This window comes from Accipiter gentilis, chromosome 6 (assembly GCF_929443795.1).
Source record: "Accipiter gentilis chromosome 6, bAccGen1.1, whole genome shotgun sequence".
NCBI lineage: Eukaryota > Metazoa > Chordata > Aves > Accipitriformes > Accipitridae > Astur > Astur gentilis.
The window spans coordinates 38,628,425-38,647,576 of NC_064885.1; the positions used below are offsets into that span (position 1 = coordinate 38,628,425).

The 19,152-nt window shown below is 49.7% G+C and overlaps 1 protein-coding gene across 5 annotated transcripts in view; it reads left to right on the forward strand.

Annotated features, from left to right (window-relative positions):
* The first annotated feature begins 1,070 nt into the window (after positions 1-1,070).
* The window catches only part of PLD1 (phospholipase D1), a 74,616-nt gene continuing 56,534 nt past the window's right edge, over positions 1,071-19,152 (forward strand). The window contains exons 1-2 of one of the 5 annotated variants that reach the window (XM_049803978.1): positions 1,071-1,151; positions 7,128-7,349. The gene's annotated coding sequence lies outside the window, so the exon portion shown is untranslated. Of the gene's footprint in view, positions 1,152-5,142; positions 5,160-7,127; positions 7,350-9,291; positions 9,464-19,152 lie in introns of those variants that run through there. The other 4 variants (XM_049803981.1, XM_049803980.1, XM_049803979.1 and 1 more) reach the window with 4 other exon arrangements.

The window sequence follows — 19,152 nt, forward strand, 5'->3', positions numbered from 1 at the left end:
ACAAAAAAGCTGATTCATGTGATAATAAAAAATTGAAGTGATGAGCTTATTTTGAGCATTTTAATAGTGTGAGTGAACGAAGCCAGAGTTTAAATGAAAATATTCAGAGCTAATACTGCCAGTAGCTATAGGCACATGTAAGCCTGACAGAGTTGTTTTAGATGCAGAGCATAACTGGAATACACAGAGCTAGCACCAAGCAAAAATGCGACTAGAGAGAAAAATACACTATTTTAAAAAACACACTACAGAAGGATAAGATATGTGTGCTATAGGGAGAGATTTTGTAGTTCCCTCTCTCTATGGGACCATATGCAGCCAGAACGGCAATAAAGAGAAAATGGTGTTTACTAAAGCTAACAAGGAAAAGAAACTCAGTAGAAAGAGTATGGAGCATTGTGAAAGAAGCAACCAGTGGCTCAGAGGATGAGATTTTTGCATAGACTTAATAAAAACAGAGGGGAAAAGGAAAATAAGGTGGGAAGGTTGGAGCAGTGCTGGATCCAGAGACACGGAGCAACGCAGAGTTGGTGGTACGCTGGGTAGCACAGGGTATCTCAGCGCTATACAAGAAAAGAAAGTGAGATTTACACCAGATAAAACCAGCTTAAAATTACGCAATGACTACCACAGTTCCTATCCCCGCCTCGAAGCCTACTTTTAAAACGAAACATTAAGAGGAACCTCAACTCAGAAAGTGCTGCTTTTAATTTATACAAGTGAACAAGCGCACCTAGAGATAGAAAAATAATTCAGAGAGTAAGACAATGTTACGTCCAGAACGGACAAAGGACTTGCAGTAAAATTGGACAAAACGCAGTTGCTTGAGTTACAGCACGCCTGCCTAGCCCTGCAACGAGTAAAATGCTTGTTGCAGAGGCATCAACCAGCCTCACCTGCGGCTGATCCATCCTCAGCTGGGCTGAGCCACAGGTATAAATGCCAGCGAAGGGCTCAGTTGGGGAGAAGTGTGGTGTTGCTTTCCTGGCTGAGGGCACAGAAGAGGCTGCAGGAAGCCTGTAGGCTTTAGGGGAAGGAAGTCTGGGGACGAGCAGCTGGGGGATCTGCGCGAAAGCGAGAAGATGTTGGGGAGGAAGGGCTGGCCGAGACCTGGAAGTTGTTTCTGGTGAAAAGGGGACGGTGATGGCATCGTGAGTATCTGCTGGGGGAGCGAGGACAATGGAGCAGGCTTGGGCTGGAGAGACGCGCCGTGCCCCCGTGCAGGGCTCGGAGGTTTAAATGTGGCCCCGGGGAGTTAATTGTGGTTTGGGAAGTGCTTAAACCGTTCTCGGGGCTTGAGCGGTGAGGGTGGAAATGGGTAGCGGCTCTAGGGACCTGGGCTCCACGTCTTGGTGCGGCCAGCGGGGTGCCGGGGTGATGGCTACGGGTGCTGACGCCTGCTTGCAAGGGTTAGGGAAGAAATCCGGAGCAGAACAGGCGTTAGAGGCCGTAAGGCTGCACAGGGGCATCTGCTGCTCTCTTGAGGATGGAGACGTTGCTGTGGGCACCATCAGTGGGGGGGGGGGGGGGGGGCGGCTTCTTCGGCTGAGGAGGTGATGACGAGATCCTATTAAATACGCGGAATTCTGAGATGCCAAATGATGAAAAGCACAACGCTGTTCCCCAGAGCGGCGCGTAGAAGTGGTACCACGTAGCCAGGGGGGTGGGAGGCATAGACCCCTACCCCAGCAGGGTGAGAAGCCTGTGCAAGAGGGGAGATGCCCAAAACCCTCCATTATCAGGAAGCTAAAGGTCTTTGAGGCTTATGCTAAGATTGTTTATTTCCTCAAGGAAAATCCTGCATCCCAAAGTAATCTGTGAGGACGTGTCTTAAGATTTTTCTGGAAGAAGTGTTGTTCTCCCCTGATAACACCAGGAAAAGCCCCTGACGAGCATCCCAGCGAGCGGGGCACATCTGGTGTGGGTTGAGTCACAGGAACAGAGAGTTTCGACATTGCTAGGGAAAAAAAAATAATGGTGCATACTGATGGCTGTCACAGGAACGACTCACTCCTTTCAGTGGCTTGGTGCTGCAAGATACACTTTATACAAGACAAAGGTTTCTTCTCAGGAGTTTGAATGGCCGTTCTTAGCTCTTGACAGGCTTGGAGTGAGCAAAATAGGCTCTTCTTTCTTTCCTGTAAGCATAATAAATATAAATGTACCATGATAAAGGGTCAATGGAATAGAGTAAGTTCTTACACAAGTAAGTTTGTCTAATTTTGTTCCCAGACAACAGCAACAAAGGGATGCTGCAGCGTACGCCTCGCAGTAATAAAGTTTGAGTAGGGAAAGGAAATCAGATCCTGTTTCTGAAAGGGAAGAGAAAGTGAGGCTTTGTGAATGAAGAACAAATCTGAAAGGTGCTGCTGCTTCCCCCTGCTTATGCTCAAATATCAATACAGGGAATAACAGTAGAAGCTGCAGCTGGAGAGGGCACTAGGGGTCACCACTGTCTTATCTATGTCATCTGGATTTAATTCTGAAGTAAGATAAATAACATGATAGAAAACAAAGACAGGCTATTATGATTTATTTTTTTTTAGTGGGCCAGACAGCTTGCATTTCATTTCTTCGTTTTCTCCTCCTGCCTGCCTTCTGTCTGTCTCTTCCTTAAAACAAACCCCAGGGACACATGGAGGATGCAGCCAGGGAGGATGCTCTAGAAGCAGGGGAGTTGCATCAAAATTCCCTCTGCGCAGCTCCCATTTATTTAGAGCGAAGGTTAGGCAAATCACAAACGCATGTCAGTCGAGCAGAATCACATAACAGCCTTGGCATGTCTCTGCAAGTACTGCAGAGCAAACTGATTACTGTAATGAATGGCACCCTTGTAGTCCAGAGAGTAACTCCTGATATGTTTTGCTCTGCCTGGCCTACAATCCTGTGCCTCAAGATCTTTCTCCCCTTATTTTTCCCCCCAACCAGGTAAGTATCCCTGACTTCTCGTGAAATTGCATCCGATATCTGCATTAGAAGGAGGATTGGGTGTCTGGGTTGTGAAGACAATTGCAAATCCTCTTCTCTGAGGCTTTTTTTTGACCTCATGTCTAGGAAGTAACCATTGGTGTGGGCTGAATTGATTGTCTGAGTGCTGGAATAGTGCATTTTAAGGTGGGACACAAGGTGTTTTGGAAGGAAAAATATTTCTTTACTGAGGTAGAGGACTCATCTTGAGACAGACAGGCTTTCAGGCATGCAAGACCTGATGAGGAGGTTGCACCCTCTGCCAGCCTGGGTGTTTTTTAGCTATAGTAGTTGATCTTGCAAGACTTGGATTCCCTTTATTTCTACAGATAAATTAGGGTAAATTGTGGTGGTTTTTGTTGCGTGATATTGTGGAAGTTGAAAGTTCACATGAACTTAAAACCTGACCGGACAATTTATTTAAAGAAATAGTTATGAGGCATTGTAAAATTGCAAAGATTTCCTGGCTAGGAAAGTCCCTTGCAAATCGCTGGAGACGGGGAGAGTCCCGGAGAAGCTTCCCCATTACCGTGCCCCGTTCGCGTATTCCTTCCTAAGCATCAGTTAAAATTCCCTTGGGATGGCACCCTGGGATCTGATGGTGTTTAGCCTGACCTGACACACATGAGAATACAAGAACGGATATATATATATATTTTGGTTATCACAGCGATGATAAAGCTGCTTGGAGCGTGTTACTGTACAGGCTGTTTCCGGAGAAGCGTGAGAGTAAATCCGGACTCGTAGCCCAAATGATGCTGAGGGCTAGTGTAAGCACACGCAGGGCACGTCTGTCCACGCTCCTTGTTTCTGCCGTCTCCAGTCCTGGCCATCAGCTGCAGGTTAGCTCAGAGTGAGTTTGGTGTCACCTCAGGTATATGGGGGCTGCAGTCACGCTATCAGCCAAAGGTGGGGGAGTTCTCTGGCTCCCTATTTTAGGATTTTATGTAACACCCAGCTTATGTAAGCCTTTGTCTGTTAACAAAACGGGTGGAGCGTGTCTTGCTTAGATTCCTAGCTAAAGTGCTCGTTACTTAACTCTTACTCAAGTGCTCGTTACATACTTTAAGAATATTTTAGTTAGTTCCTTTCCCATTGCTAACAATAACGTACGGACTTGACAACTTGTTACGGACAAATGATAAAACATTTAATTTGCCATTTAATGAACTGCTGTTGAGGAAGATGAGGGAGAAACGAGGCAGACCCCAAACCCTAGCCCCAGATTGAGTCTTGCTTTCTTCTTGCTCCCTCCTGGCCGGACACAATTTGGGGGTGCTGGTAGGGGATGAAAGATGGTTTGGCATTGCTGGGATGGTTTGGCCTGCAGGACATTGCCTGGGTACCCAGTGTTGGTAGCAAACCCCTCGTTTTTAGCACAGCCAGGGTTGGACCCAGCATCGGTTCTGAGGCGCAGGGAAAGGGGAGGGGGGCAGCAGCACTGAGCACCCTGCGGGGCCATGTCCCCATCCCAGAGCCGCTTTGGACCCTGGGGAGGTCACGCTGGTCTCTGTGGTGAATTAAATGCCCTTCCAGATCTGGTCTTTGGTTCTCCAGCAGGTAAAGGTGGGCGGTAGCCCACTGTGTGGGAATGGTAAGGCATTAAAAGCTGTCAGGTGCCCAGATCCTGCAGCAGAGAGGACCATGTAAATTGTTTTCAGATGGACTTGTTGAGCTCGCACAAACCTGGCGTTCATGTTACCGCAGGGTTTTAAATAGAAAGACAGCGTGTGCCTTAGCTTAACACCATAAGGAGACGGTTTCCACTCTCTCCTTCCTCCAGATACTGTGCTTCATATACTGACGTGCTTGGCATTCCTTTAAGCTTTGTGAATTGCTGCAAAAACCCCTCCTTTTTATTTTTTTCCTCCCCTTTTTTTCCCTTGAAGCTGTGCATTGCCCTGCAGCCCTGTGCCTCTGCGCTGCCCGCTGGGGCCTCGGCAGCTGTGGGCTGCACGGGGCAGCTCCCATGCGACGGCATCTGCGGGACGATGGTACCTGTGGGATGACGTGCCAGGGAGGAGAGGTGCGGGAGGGTTCGGGTTTGGGTTTTTTCCTGCCCAAAAGCAAGTTTGCGATACAGGAAATAACATCTTATTTTAGCTCTGAGGCCCATTTCTGTCCCCTGAGGGTCTTAAGGGGTGACATGGATCAGAGATGCACCGTCGCAGGGAAGATCAAGCTAAGAAGTGGTATTTCATGTTTTATTCCATACGTATATATTTTTTTTAGCTCCTCTTTTACCAATTTCATTCACACCCTCCCCTCAAGAGGAGGAAAAAAACCAAACCCAAACAGCGCGAGCTTTGTTTTTGTTTCCATGGGAATTCTGTGAGAGGGGGAGACTGTGAAAGAAAACTGAAATATTCTGGCCAAACCCCAATAAGGTTTGAATCCCGAGCAGCCCCCGGGCTGTCTTGTAGCAACTAAAGTCCAGGGGGTCCTGCTGTCCCCTGGCCATGCAGGCAGGGAGGTCTGGGACGGGGCTGCTGCTGTGTCATGGGGAGCGTCACTGTGCTGCGGAGCTGCGCCAAAAAAAGCAATTTGGGTGGAGAAGATATGACTACAACTCCCAGGAGGCACTGTGGCCAAGTCAGGCCATCATGTTTAAGTGCCTTTCATCAAAACTTCCTCCCCTGCCTCTTCCTCCAAAGTTAGGAGGACAATTTCGGTCCTTGAAGGGGGTAGGGGAAAAAAAAAAGTACGTAACAATGTGATTTCCACACCACCACCCCCTTTTCCTTTTGGAATACTGGTCTTGCAGGAGAAAACAATACCGATCCCTTTTTTGTGTATGTGTGTGGCTTAATGCCAGCTGGCCCACGTTAGGCTGTCTCTGTGCTGCTCCACCCTTGGCAGCATCACCAGTGGCTGCCCCAGCGTGGACCCCGCAGGGTTTTCCTGGGGTGTCTGGGGCACGCGTCCACGGGAACCCAGGTGGTCTTTGGGTGGGTGTTGGGGCAGTCTCGGCAGAAGGAGCTGAGCGCCATTCTGCGCACCTCATGGAAGCGCGTTCAGGCCCTTTCTCATTGCGCTGCTCTGAAATGGCTACAGCAAAACACATTTCCAGTTCCTAGCGAGGTGATGCTCAGGCACCAGCCCTGTTGTCCCAGAGAGCTGCAGCGTCACTGTGTTATGGGACACGAAATTGCCTGTTTGAAAACCTGGCAGAGGACCTGTAGATCCGCTACTGCTCGCAGACCTGTTGCTCCACGGGCAGTAGGACTCCAGCAGAGGCACGGTGGTGTCCCACGCCGGAGCTTGGCATCCCGCGGTGCCAGAGCCAGCCCTCGTCTCGCTGTCAGGCGATGCAGCCGGTTTCTCCCTCCCCTGGGGCTCTGCAGGCTCCTTCCCAAATGGAACCCAACTAGGGGAAAAACTAACCCCCAGTTTTTTCCCCCTCCGAGTTCCCCTCTGCCCCCTGTGGCTTTGCAGAGGCACCAGCATCACCCACGCTCCGGCCCAGGGAATGCCTGTGCGGATAAAGGGGAGATACAAGGAGGAAAAAGGTCCTGCGGGTTGTCTGCAGATGTGAAGGACAGGTAGAAGAGTGCTTAACTTGAGCAATTGATGGTTTGTTTGGTTTTCCCACTTTGGTACTTTGCCTAACCAGGAACATCTGGGTTTCCACTGAGGGCCCTCCAGCGCTCCAGCCCTTGGGCAGAACTGCTTTCTGCCATATAGTGAAAGGGGAGAGTGCTTTTCTGGGTGCAAGAAAATGGTTTGGGATGCCTAGAGAAGTTGACGGCTTCTTTCTGCTGTCATGTGCCCGCTCCCACCCTCGCTGAGGCCATAGTTTGGCATTTTTCTCGTGTCTAGCTGCCGCTGTCCCTCTGTTCCTCCCCTTTCCCCGTTTTTGGGATGCCAAGTGGTGACCAAGATTGAGGATGAGGTTCTTATTTAAAAAAAATAAAAATTCCCTTTTTCTTTTCCTGGGTTACCTTTCAGCTGGCAGATTGGCTTTAGTGTACAGCACCACAGGGTCTTAGTTCTCAAAAAGCCCTTCTGCAGGTGGTTCTATATGCCTCATGTATCCCCATTTTTGGCCAGCTCACTAGGCATGGCACTGAAAATTTTTAGAGAGAAGAAAAAACATGACTGAAGGGCAACTAAATAATAAGAAAAAAAGGCTTCCTAACATTAGCACCTTGGTTTTACAGACTGCAGCGGCATTGATCCCTGTGTGACTGCCACACAACGTGCTCTTTGCACCAGCATCTCATGTTAAGTAAGAAAACTTCACACCCCCTGCGACAGCAGTGAGTGCACTCCGAGGGATGTGTGGAAGTTCTTGAAGATTGAAAAGCAGTTGGGAAGAGAGAACCAAAGAAACGCCTGACAGACAATATCGTGTTTCTTCTGAGCTCGAGATATTTTTGAAGGTGTGTGCGCCAAGTGTCCACTTTATGAATTGCCTCTGGGACAGGGAAGGTTATGGGAAGTGGAGCAAATCGCCAACGGACACGGGCAAAACAGTGTTTCTCCTGGAAGAGATGGTAACTGCGGGTGGAGAACCTGCTCTGTCGTGGTGCTCAGGAGAGGGGAATTGTGCTACGTAGGTGCCAAAATGCTCGTTGAGAGTGTCTGCTCTCTCCTGCTGCTGGTTTAGTCCTGCTCACAGTGCCTGCCAAAGCAAACCTAGCAGCAGAGAAATTAAATATGCATTAACTGAGCTAAGGTTTATGGATTTGTCGAGGTTTGCCTGAATTCAGCCAGCCGATTGCATAGGCGATGAGTGCCAAAATGAGCGCTGGGTTTGACTGCAGAGAGTCGTTCCTCTCCGCGTCCGAGGTGTCCCCTCTCTGTACTGATGCGCGTGGAGATGGGAGACGTCGGGAGTCCCCTGAAGCCTGCTGGCCTCCTGCCCAAGGGTGCTGCAGGGCTAGCAGAGATGAGGCTGGAGAGGACGGAAGAGACGGGGCATCCCAGGCAGGAGGGACCAGCTCCACCCTGCCTTTCTCCGTTGCTTCGTTCTCTCGTGATGCTGAGTGTTAGAAATGCGTGTCCTCTCTTTTTCCTTCCCCAAGACGGACGGCACTGGTGAGCTGCCCTGACTCGCAGCTCTCTGGAGATGCTGAGCATAGCAGTGTTTGAGCCCAATGCCATGAGTTGAAGGAATATGTGTTGCAATGCTATTGGGAACCCACCTTAGATCTCAGAGTTTGATTTTTAAACACGAAGCACATTGCTCATGCTGGTTTTAAGCCATTGGTAAGCCAAGTCATAGTAAGCCCAGTGCAAATGAGCTAAGCCCATGTGCTGCAGGTGTGCCCGTAGCCAAGGCAGGTACTGTTCTGGTGAAGAAACTTCAATATTGCACTGCCAGAACACAGGTAGAGTCTGTCTCTGTGTTAGCAGTGACCAAAGTTGGGTTATTTATCTCATGTAGATTTGAGGACCACGGTTCAGTTCCTCACTATTTAAAAAAAAAAAAAATCAATCCTTTAAGGAAGAAAAATATCCTAACAACCTTATTGAAATCCTGCTGTAGAGACAGAAGCGGGAACACTGAATTCCCAGGAAAAAGTCCCCAAGATGTCCCCTGTACAGCTGCGGCGGTGGAAGCTGTAGTACTGCAGACAGGTTTCAGGCGTTTTACCAGCATGCAAGACTGTATTATAGCTGCTTAACGTATGGAGGATTTTTGCTTCTCTGCTTGTCAGTTCAATGCTTCTATAAGCACGAAAATTTTCTCTCCCTCTCGCTACAAAATCTGCTTCTTTGCATATTAAAAAGGGCATATGGGAAGTAACATGAAAAACGCAGACAAGTACCACTCGGATACAAACAATATGTGACCATAATTACTAGGTTGTCTTCTGCTAAAAATAACATTGCATGTGTACTTAATTCATTGTTAATTTGCACAGACTTTTTTTCATTTGCTCCCCTCACCAAATGTTGCTTCTTGGTGGTGGTGGGGGAAAAACCAACTTCTCCCTGTTGAAGCCCTTGGGCTTCTGTGAGAAGAGTACAAAAGGGGGAAAAACCCCTGTGCTCCCTGTGAAAGCTGCGTTCGCAGGAGCGGGGAGCAAAGCGCTTTGAGTCTTTGGAGTTGCGTGGCTGTGGAGTTGAAATTTTGGAAAAGAAAAAAAAAAGCAGACTTCCCCTTGCTGTTAATGGATCACTTCTTGATTTTTTTTTTTTCCTCCCCTTTCTCTAATCAGAAGAGCCCACCCTAAAGCGGCAGCCCCCCCCCCAAGCCCCCTCCCCGGCCCTCCAGCCCTCCTCCCAGTATCCCCCCGTTCCCTCCACTGGCGGGGAGTGGTTTTCCCCCTCACTCCCAGCTCTCATAGGCCGGAGCGCCTTGTGGGCCGGCTCGCCGCTTCCCTTCGCCTTGCGGGGAGGCCCGGCCTGGATGCTGGAAGCCGGGGAGCGGCGGGGCCGGGCTGCGGGGCGGCTCCTCGGGCTGCGGGGACGCCGCTTCTTCGGCCGGGAGAGGGGCTTCGCCGGCTCGGAGGGCACCATGAGGCGGCTGCTCCCAGCGGGGCAGGAGGTTGGTGCGGGAGGAGCCGGGGTTCCCGGTCGCTTGCGGGGTGTGTGTGGGGGGGGGGGGGGGGGGGTTGGGCGCGCTTCTGAGGAGAAAAAAGGCGGTTTCTCAAGCGCGGGGCGCTGGCGTTCGAGTGAATTCCCTGCTCGGGCTCTTTGGCAAAGCTCTGCCGCCCAGCCTCGGCAACGGGAGGTGTTTATCGGCCCTCTGGGACGGTCTTGGGGTGACTTAACTAATTTTTCGTGCTTTGAAAAGGGAGGGGAGGGGGTTGGATCCAGCGAGGCCATTGGGGCTCTGCGTCCGGGAGCCGGTAGAACTTCAGGGTTTTCTGAGGTGGTTTTGGCTGGTGTGCGGCTCCAGAGCTGGCAAAATTGTCTCGGCCCCGTCCCTCTCAGCAGCCGCCGTTTCGGGACAAACCTGAAGAGTTTCCCGGCATGCCGGCTGACAACAACCTGTTCTGCCAAGCTGTCGGCTCGATTTCTTGCAATGAAAGCCTTTTTTCTGCCTGTAGCTGTCTTTTTTTTTTTTTTTCTTCCCTTGACTTGGCACGATGCTCTTTCCTGGTACAGGAGGTTGGAAATCTTCAGCCCCAACATGCCTCAGATCTGGCCCGGGCAACGATTCAAGCCGGTGCAAGCTCCGTTGAGTTTGGGAGCGTTTCGGTCAGGGCTGACACGGGCTCTCTGTACACAGCAGGACAATACCCATTCCGTGTCCAGGTCTACGCAGTCTCCAAATCCGTCCTTGAAATAAATCTGCACGATGCCGCTGAAGTCGTTAGAGTTACGTGGCTCTCTGGGGGACAAACGCTGATAGTTTAATTGGGTGGATGAAGCTCTGTTAGTCTGGTGTTCGGCTGAAGATTGTAAGTAATGGGATGTCACAGCGAGGCTGGCACGTCCGTAGCCACTGGGACAAATGCTCTGTTTGTCTACGGCGTTTGCGTTTCAGAGCTGCCCGTGTTTGCAGCTCAGGGGCTGGGAATACTTGTTTCGAGTGTCTTTAATCACTCAAGAGTTCTTGTTTTCCTTCCCATCCCGTCGCTGGCATTTGATGGCGTGAGCTCATGCCGGAGGCTTGCAGGTAACCAGGGAACTCAATTTCTGACCGCCTCTTCTCATCGTGCTCCCAGGAGCGTTAGCTCTGTGGCTTGGGTCTTGGGGCCAAATCCTGCCCAGCTTTGCCAGAAGTTGGAAAGCTCCGAGTTTAAGCCCCTGGGATACCCTTCCTTTTCAGCTTGTCATCGGTCTGCGCTGTATTTACCGTGAATATCCAGAAAGCCCTTTGCTTCAGGGTCAGTGCTACGGTGGGATGCTGAGCGCTGCCCAAGGATGCTGGGATCCCTGATCCCTGCTCAGGGAATGGGTGCTGAGCACCAGTGTGGCATGCTGGCCGCCAGCCCCCCTTGTGCGACTACCCTGCCCTCACCTGTGGCTGAAAGGGGCTCTTTCTCCCATCCTTTTGCTGTGAGATACCACCAAACCTGTAAAATCAGGGGTTTTTTTGCAGTGGGAAATCATGGCTGGCCTTCCCCGGGGCTGAGGGTGCAGCACGTGGGAGAGCCATGGTGCCTGCACCGCCACGGCATCCCCATTGCCTGTCTTCGTGCAGGATTTAGCTGGCCGGGGGGGGCTGAGCCCCAGGCTCGGTCCCAGCTTCCCGGGGGAGAGGGTCGAGGTTTCTCAAAACAGGCTGGGGGAAAAAAAAAACCCCAGATCCCTCTGAAAAGACCTATTCAAATTTACAGAGATTCTTGTAGGCTGTGGTTCGGCTGATTAAATGGAAGTTTGAGAGGTACATCTGTTTAATTCTTTTTTTTTTCTTTTGCCAAGATTTAACTTTCCTACTTGGAGAAGATCCTAGGGCCTCAGCCTCACTTAAATACCCATTTGCATATTTAATTTTGTCCAGGTACGTAATGTCCTCCTTTTCAGGATTATTGAAAATTAGTGCTGAGGCTCTGGTCTTACAGGAAAAAATAAAGTGACTTCTCCTGAGGGCCGCGATCTCCTTTTATTTTGAGAGGCTTGAACTCCTGCCACAAATAATCCTGTTGCTGGCAGGTGTCTCCTGAGCTCTTGCAGCTGAGGAAGAGTTTGCTGGGCTGAGAACTGCAGCTTCTTTAAACTGCTGAAGATACTGTTTTACATATATATATATAAAAAATTATAAGCGCTAGGTAGGTGATCTTTGTTGGTGAAATCATTCTTTCATGAAGCGGGCTGAAATCCTGTACCTCACCTAGAAATCTTTACTGCTTTTCTTAATAGTAGCAAAGCGTAAAGGCTTGTGTCAACTTGATGATGTTATCCCCTGTGATTTATGAAGCGCTCTTTGGACTGCAGGTGTGTCTGCAGTGAAGGAAAGATCCTGTGTTTTACGGTGGGTCTGCTCTCCAGCAGTGATTTGAGGAATCTCTTCCTTGATACACCCTGCGAAGAAGTGCAGTTGTGTCTCTATCTGTTAGTTATGAACTGAACTTGGGTTTTTACAGTTATTTCTTCTCTGGTAATTGATTTAAAGCAAGTTAGCAAATCTTCAGGGAAAGAAGTGTCAGGGGAATGCATTTAACTGCCAGTGTTGCCACAAATTTTATTCCCTTGAAATGAAATCGGAAAGGAGATATCAGTTATTAATGTTCCTACAGGCTTCTAGATTTATCTTCTCTATCTCTACCTAATGAACACACCAAAGGAGAAACTCAGGCTCTGAAATAACCGGAGCCCCAGAGCTCTGCAGCAAGCCATCACGCTCCGTTATGAGAAGCACCCTCCTGTTGCCTTTGCTGCAAACAGGTCGTTCCTTAATTTGACATTGGAACAGCTATTTTGAAGCAAGTCATTTAAAAAATAATACTAATAAAAAAGTTTGAGTGGGAACAAGCATTGTACAGTGGCCCTAAATCTGTGTATAACAGAGCTGAGAAAGCAGTCTGATTTTCTTCTGGGTGTTGAGTTGCTGGAGCGTCTAAAGTCACTAACCACCTGGTCTTAGCCGAGGCTGAGGAGGGAGGAGAGCGAGAGCAAGCACTGCCTGCCTTTTCCTCCTATTCTCTGGCTGACAATTGATGATATGTTTTTAACTTGCTCTCACATGCCCTGTGCCCTGGGAACTCTCCTTGCAAGGACTGAGAGAGATTTGGTCATGGCCATGTGTCTGGCGGAAGGTGTGGTTGGGTACTTTTTTTCCGTTCCCTTCACAAAACCTTGGCCAACCTTTTTTTGTTGTTGTTGTTGTTTTTGCCAAAAAGAAGGTGTTTTTTTCGGTCCATATTCAGGTGCAGCTTCCCGTGCTTTTTCTGCTCTCTGAGATGTGGGATGTGCGAATGGCTGGCACGCAGCCTGGCTTCTTTGCAGCTGGCTCTGTGGGGCCAGACCTCAGCCCTGCTGAGCTGCAGGATGGAGCTACATATATACTATATTATCAATTTAAATTTTTTTGGTTTTATATACATATTACAAAAATAATTTTTAGCTAGGTACCCCTGCCCTGCCACTCACTTTCATGGACTCATGAGCATCTTCCAGATATACATACCCGTTCCACGCGTGCAGAGACCCTGGAAAGCGGGGGCGGGGGGGGGGGGGGGGGGAAGCTGTTTGCCAGCTTTTCTTTACAAAACATTTGCCATGCTGCTCCCCCACCTGCTTGGCACAGGGTGTCCAGGGTGGCAGGAGGCAGCCGTGGCCCTTGGGGCAGGGGACCTGCACCCTTATCGTGGCTCCTGTGCTGAGCAAACAGGAGAGAGATGTGGATTTGCAGATCATAAATTTTATATACATCTGTACACGCTTGTGTCTTCAGGATTCATTTTTCTCTGTTTCCATATAGCAATAGTGGGAGGTATCGAATTGCTGGGGTCGGCATCGCGTGCCATCGCCGCTGCCCTGAGTGCTCTGTGCATCCCTCCCTCCTCGTGCCCACGCGCTGTGGTGGCATTTATTGCTTTCTGGAATCTAGAATTAAAGCCGATAAACACCCGAACCTGGGGGTTTATGTAACGAAGCAGGAGCAGGGCTCGTGTCTTGTCAGACGGCTCGCCTGGGCACCCATCTGTTAGCGCAGGGAGGTGGGGAGAAGCTGTCTGGTGGTTGCTGCGCCCACGCTGGAGAGCCGGGACCCCAAAAGGAGCTGGGATGGGGCCGGGCATCCCCCCCCAGCATGTCCTGCTGCCTTGCCAGCAGGGAGGCGAGTTTTGTCTCTGAGAATAAAAACTTGTAATTTAAAACCAGCTCTGGCTCATACCGGGCTAAATAGGCGCTGGGGAGGGAAAATTTGCTAAAAAAGGGGGTGAGGGAGAGGGATGGGACAACTACCAGAAGGACCTGGCGCTGTCTGGCAGCGAGCGCGGTGTGCTGGGTGACAACGCGGCATGTGGTCAGGTGTTATTGCCAAAAAGACACGCAGGACTTCGATATCGAGATAATCGCCTCGAGATAGCAATCTTATCAGGCTAATGTGCTTGCTTTGTTGCCAAGAAAACAGGTCTGAGAGTGGGCCTGGATGGGAATGAACCCGGCAGCGTCTCCTTGGCACACGTCTGCTTGACCGGTGATGGCTGCGTGCGGCATTCGCACCTATACTCTTTGGTGTTTCTGTTTTTCCCTTAAAACTTCCCCCTTTGCACTGCGCTCTGGGGATGCAGTGCTGACCATATTGAGCTCCAGGAAATTTGTAGTAGGATTTGACAGCAAAGTAGCCAGTTTGCGTTAGTTATCTTAGCGTAATAACGTTGCCCCTTCCTCCTCAATCCCTTTTTTTCTAGCAGAGAAGGCATAGATAACATAAGAAAGGGTCCTCTGCCCTAAGGAGCTCGCTAAGTAGGGAGAAAGGCTGTAACAAAAAGGCAATGTGGACGTTTTGCAGAAGAGCATCCCTCCATCGTCCGCCCTGGGCAGGCTGGGGTGGGGTATGGAAAGCCTCTGAGAGAGGACGTGCAGAGCTGAGAGCTGGGGGGGATGGAAAGCCTCATCGCTGTTTGCAGATTTGCTCAAAAGAAAGAGTCTTTTTCCCTGGGTGTGGAGTCCTGTTTAGGCTATACTGACAGCAGCAGATATTCAGAATATTCACAGCGTTGGGAGTTATTTTTCTGGCTTACACCTCTGTTGGTGCAAGAAGAATTAAACTGTACTTTCCTTGATTGCATTTTTCAGGTCGAGCTGTGAGTAGGCCTGCTTCCTATCTCAGATTTTTATTTCTGCCAGTGGAACGAGCCCTCACGTGCGCATCCATCACAAGGGCTTTTTTGATTAAATAAGATAAACCCGCCGATAAATGCCTGTTGTTTCCCGGGGCTCCCTGAGGGCCGGCAGCAGGCGTGGGGGGATCCCGGTTCTGCTCCCCATCTCTGGGGGATGTTGGCAGCTCCATTCCCACGGCTGGGGAAGGTGGTCCGGGCACCAAAGGACCGCTGTTCCCTGGGACGAGCGTTCCAGGGCGCAGAGACAAAAGGCAGTATCGGGCAGACAATGTCCCACAGAACAGTGCTCTGACGGCCTCTGTCCAAGCCCGTGCAAGCGGGTGATTCACAGCCAGTTGGCGTTTCTGGTTGTCTTGCCGTGCAGGAACTTGCTTTTTTGGCTTTTTTCCCATCAGGGTCCTGGTGACGTGCCCTGGGGCTCCTCTGAGCACTGAAGCATCGCTGAGCTGCTCCCCAGAAGCTTTACTCATTTTACCAGCCGGACTTTTGGGAGGATTTTATTAATCAGAAATCCTCATTTCTTGTTCTTCCCCTGCCTCCCTGGCCTTTATTCCCCCCCTCCTAGAACACAGCCCTCTCGTGGGCACTCATGGCTAGCTGCATCGCTCTCGGATCGGATGCATCTCGCAGCACAGGCTTCTCTCACCATCAGCTGGGCTGACTCCTGCTTGCAGCCTCCAGAGATCCCCGCAGTAAAAATAAACCAGCAAGAGTAATTAATCGCACATTTCCAACACTTTCGGTAACCTGGGGTGTTGTGGCCGTGTAACTGCGCTCCACTACCTGGCTAAAGGCAACCTTGCCATTTTTAATTTAAAAAATAAAAGTTTTTTCTCTCTCTCTCTCAACAAACTTTGTGCCACGCAAGAGGTAAAACAAGCAGATATTCTGGGCCTGCATTTTCTCTTTTTGTTCAAGTTAAGGTGGGGTTATGTGATGCAGTTGACTTTTCCGCGTGAAGAACACAAATCTGCCCTGCTTGGTGTTTTCTTGGGGGTGGTGAGAAGTGCCTGTGGGTGCTAGGGTCTCCCAGGAAACTCAGCTGTCCTCTCTCTGTCACAGCTAAGGGGATGCTGAAACAATTTGGAGAGCAGGCAGTGCACCATAGTCTTTTTGGAAAGAAATGCTTTGGTCTCTCGTTCCTCTTTTTCTAAATGTCTATTTATGTAGTCCCCATGAGATGTTCTGAAGTGTATTTTTCCATGACAGAGGTTTCCTGCAAATGGATTGATATTTTTTTTAAGCGTCCTACCCAGAGTTAAATCTTACCAAAAAAGAATAGTAGATGACTCACGGTGGCTTTGAAACTTCTGCGGTTAGACCTGATCCCACTGAGTTTTGGCAGCCATTATGGCAAACGAGCCATTTTATTCACAGGGAGAAACAACCGGCAAGATGGGAACTGCTGTCTGAACCCATTGAGAGGTTTGTTTTTTTTCTCTCCCAAAGCTATTGTTTTTCTTCTGCCAAACAGCTTTTTTGTACACGTAGAAAACTGTCTGGAGACACCTTTCTGAGCAGCGCTGCTCCAGGACATCAAGGCAGTTGAGGGAAAAATAATATTTAATTTTTGGCTCATCGTGTGTAGCCGCCCATCTTTATGCTGAGGTCTGGAGGGTTATGCTTGTAAGTTGTAACCTTAACGCTCTGATTTCCTCTAGGAACGTGTGGAAAAATACTGTACAGGAGTTTTCGCAAAACGAGAAAGAGCTGCAGAGTGTCTCTGGCTCATCCAGATACCCGCGTTGCTTGTAAGGTGCTAGAGGTCTGGTTACGTGGGTAAGGGAGAGGAATGAAGAGGCAGCTGAGGCTCAATTTGAGTTCAGACAACAGCATCATCTTTCACTGCCTGCCGTCAGTGTACTTCTGTGCTGGCTTGATGGAGGCATTTTTTTTTCCCCTCTGGGAAAAGAGGAAAAGAAAAAAATCTGAAGCATCTATTTTGTTCTAAGGAAGCTGTCAGTATTGTCAATGTGTGTAAATGAGCTATTTTGCATAAATTTGCAGGTGTTTAGTTGTATTTAAGCAAGAAACATAGGAAAGCTATTGTGTTTCTGCAAGTTACTTCTTGATAATGAGCAATTTTCTATTGTATTTGCCTGGTTTTTATCTTAGTTCAGCAGGTACCGATCTGAAACCTCAGCCCTTGTTCCAGAGTTACTCATGAAATCAGAACCGAACTTCTGTAATTATTTGCTCATCCTTAATTCTGATAACGAATCAAACGCTTGTTGGTATAGAAAAATTAATTTTTCGGTAAATCAAGTCCCATGTGTCCTGAGTGCTGTTCCGATCCCATGGAGGGCCGTATGGAGATCCCATGGAGGGTCTCCTTGGGAGAGGCTGATTTGCAAAGGCACCTGAAGCCCTCCATGAAGTCTTGGGGACAATGTCACCTTCGTCCTCTGAGCTCAGCTCACAGCTTCTCTTACAATTACCTCTGGGACTTCCCCAAGCCAACTGTGTTTTTTTCTTGTAAACTGGAAGTTCTCGAATATTTGCTTTAGCTGGCCAGGGAGAAGGAAGAGGCAGTTCTTGGGAAGCCTTAATATTATTCTAGATCCACAGATGAAGCTGTTGGTGAACTGGTAGGAGATTTCTGGGTGCGAAAGGGAGGCCAAGGGCTGATGTTTGCCCATGTCGGTGCCTGCTGTTGGCCGTGGCTGGGGATAAGCAGCTGCTTTTGGAAGTGCAGAACAGGAGCAGGCATGCTCTTGCCTGTCATCTCCTCTGGCACGTATTGTTGCTGGCTCTTTGGGCACGATGCCGTATAGTACAATGGAGATGGGGTGCTGGGTGTCCCAGCTCGACGGTGGGAGCTGAGGTCATTCAGCACTTTAGGTTTAGGGGTGGGGTAAGGAATGGAAGTTGGGTGATGATGGAGACATCAAATTCTAGTGGAGTTTATTAGCCAGAATGCATGAAAGGTCTTAAAAAGCATTGCTCAAAAAAAAAAAAAAAAACCCAAAAGAAAAAAACAAACATTAGGGAGCTTCAGTTTGGAAAGGTGCTACATTCAGGTTTGCAGGCAGGGGTACGGGAGCATTTCGGGGCGATGCAGGTGGCTGCACCTTGTCATGGGGCTTTGCACTGGTGGCTCTGACCTGTCCCCACACTGGGCAGGTGACGGCGCTCTCAAGGAGCTGTGGGGTCCCATTTGGGATGGGGAGACAGCGGGGTGCTGGCCGAGGAGCAGAGAGGAGCCGCGAGCAGAGAGGAGCCGCGACGTCCCCTTGCTGGGACAACTGGAGGTTCGTGGTGTCCCCAGGGTGCTGCAGCTCCTCCCGCTCTCATCAACCTGATGTGCTTGGGGGCTTTCTTTAAGAGAGACAAAAGCAGCGGCAAAATTTAGGTGGTGGTCACCCTGCAGGGGTTTTCCTTGAAGCTGGTGGTGCCCCCGGGGAAGCTGATGAGCCCGTGCCTTGGACCCTCAGGCAGGGGAGGGAGCTGCTGCTCGTGCGGGAACACTCTGAGTTCTGATCTGTGGTGCTACCTTCCTGCTCGTGCCAAATGTTTTTTTTTTTCTCCAATGCAAATTATTTGAGGGATTCTATTAAAACAAACAAACAAAAAAATAAAGGCAATGGAAATGGCATTTTATCAAAGCGATAAGCTATTAGTAAAACTGCGTGGACTTAGTCTGCTGCTCCTTGTTGAGAAATTTGTCATTTCTTTGAGCAAGTCACATAAAGGGTCAACAAAAAGTTGGCACCTTCATGTGCTTTCACACATGTTTTTTAATGGCAGGAGGAGAAAAGAAAAATAATGTTCCCACTTAATGGAAACTTGGCAATAAGCAGGAGGTTGCAGCCGGAGCAGGGACGGAGATCTCCTGACATGTACCTGCTCTCTCTGCCTTGGTGTAGAGCAGGAGCAGGGCTGGGGAGCGATGACATCAGCCACATAGACATCTGTACATTTAGATCGTGAAAATATGTCCTGCATTTATATGACACGTTCAACTATATATAAGAGCGACAGCAATGCTTGCCATCCTGTGAGCACCGCGGTGGTCCTTGTCAGCTCCGATCGTTGTGGAGATGGTTACTCCAAGAGTCCTCTGCATTATGCTATCACCCTGGCAAGCTCCTGGCTTTTAGGACTTTATATAAAGCTTTCATGGTCTCTGCCTCATGCCAAGCTCTGTGTGTCTGTCAGCGCTCTGAAGTGCTGCATCCCTTGACCTTCCTCCTGTTTGTGCTCTTCCAAGCGGGTTATTTTTTCCAGCCCCTCTTTTCCCTCAGCCTGGGACTCCCTTGGCCGCTCCCCATTGCACCTCGGTCACGGGGTTTGGGGATGCCAAAACGATGCCAATATCCGCAGTTCCCTTTGCACATCCACAGCTACAGTGCTAGCAGGTCTCTGGGGTAGACAACCGGGTGCTGGAGGCTCCAGGCATCCCCTGTCCTGGTTTTCAAGGATGCTGTGTGCGGTGCTTGTGCCGTGACCGCATCGGAGGGGAGGATTTGGGGTGATGCCGGGGTGGAGCACGGCT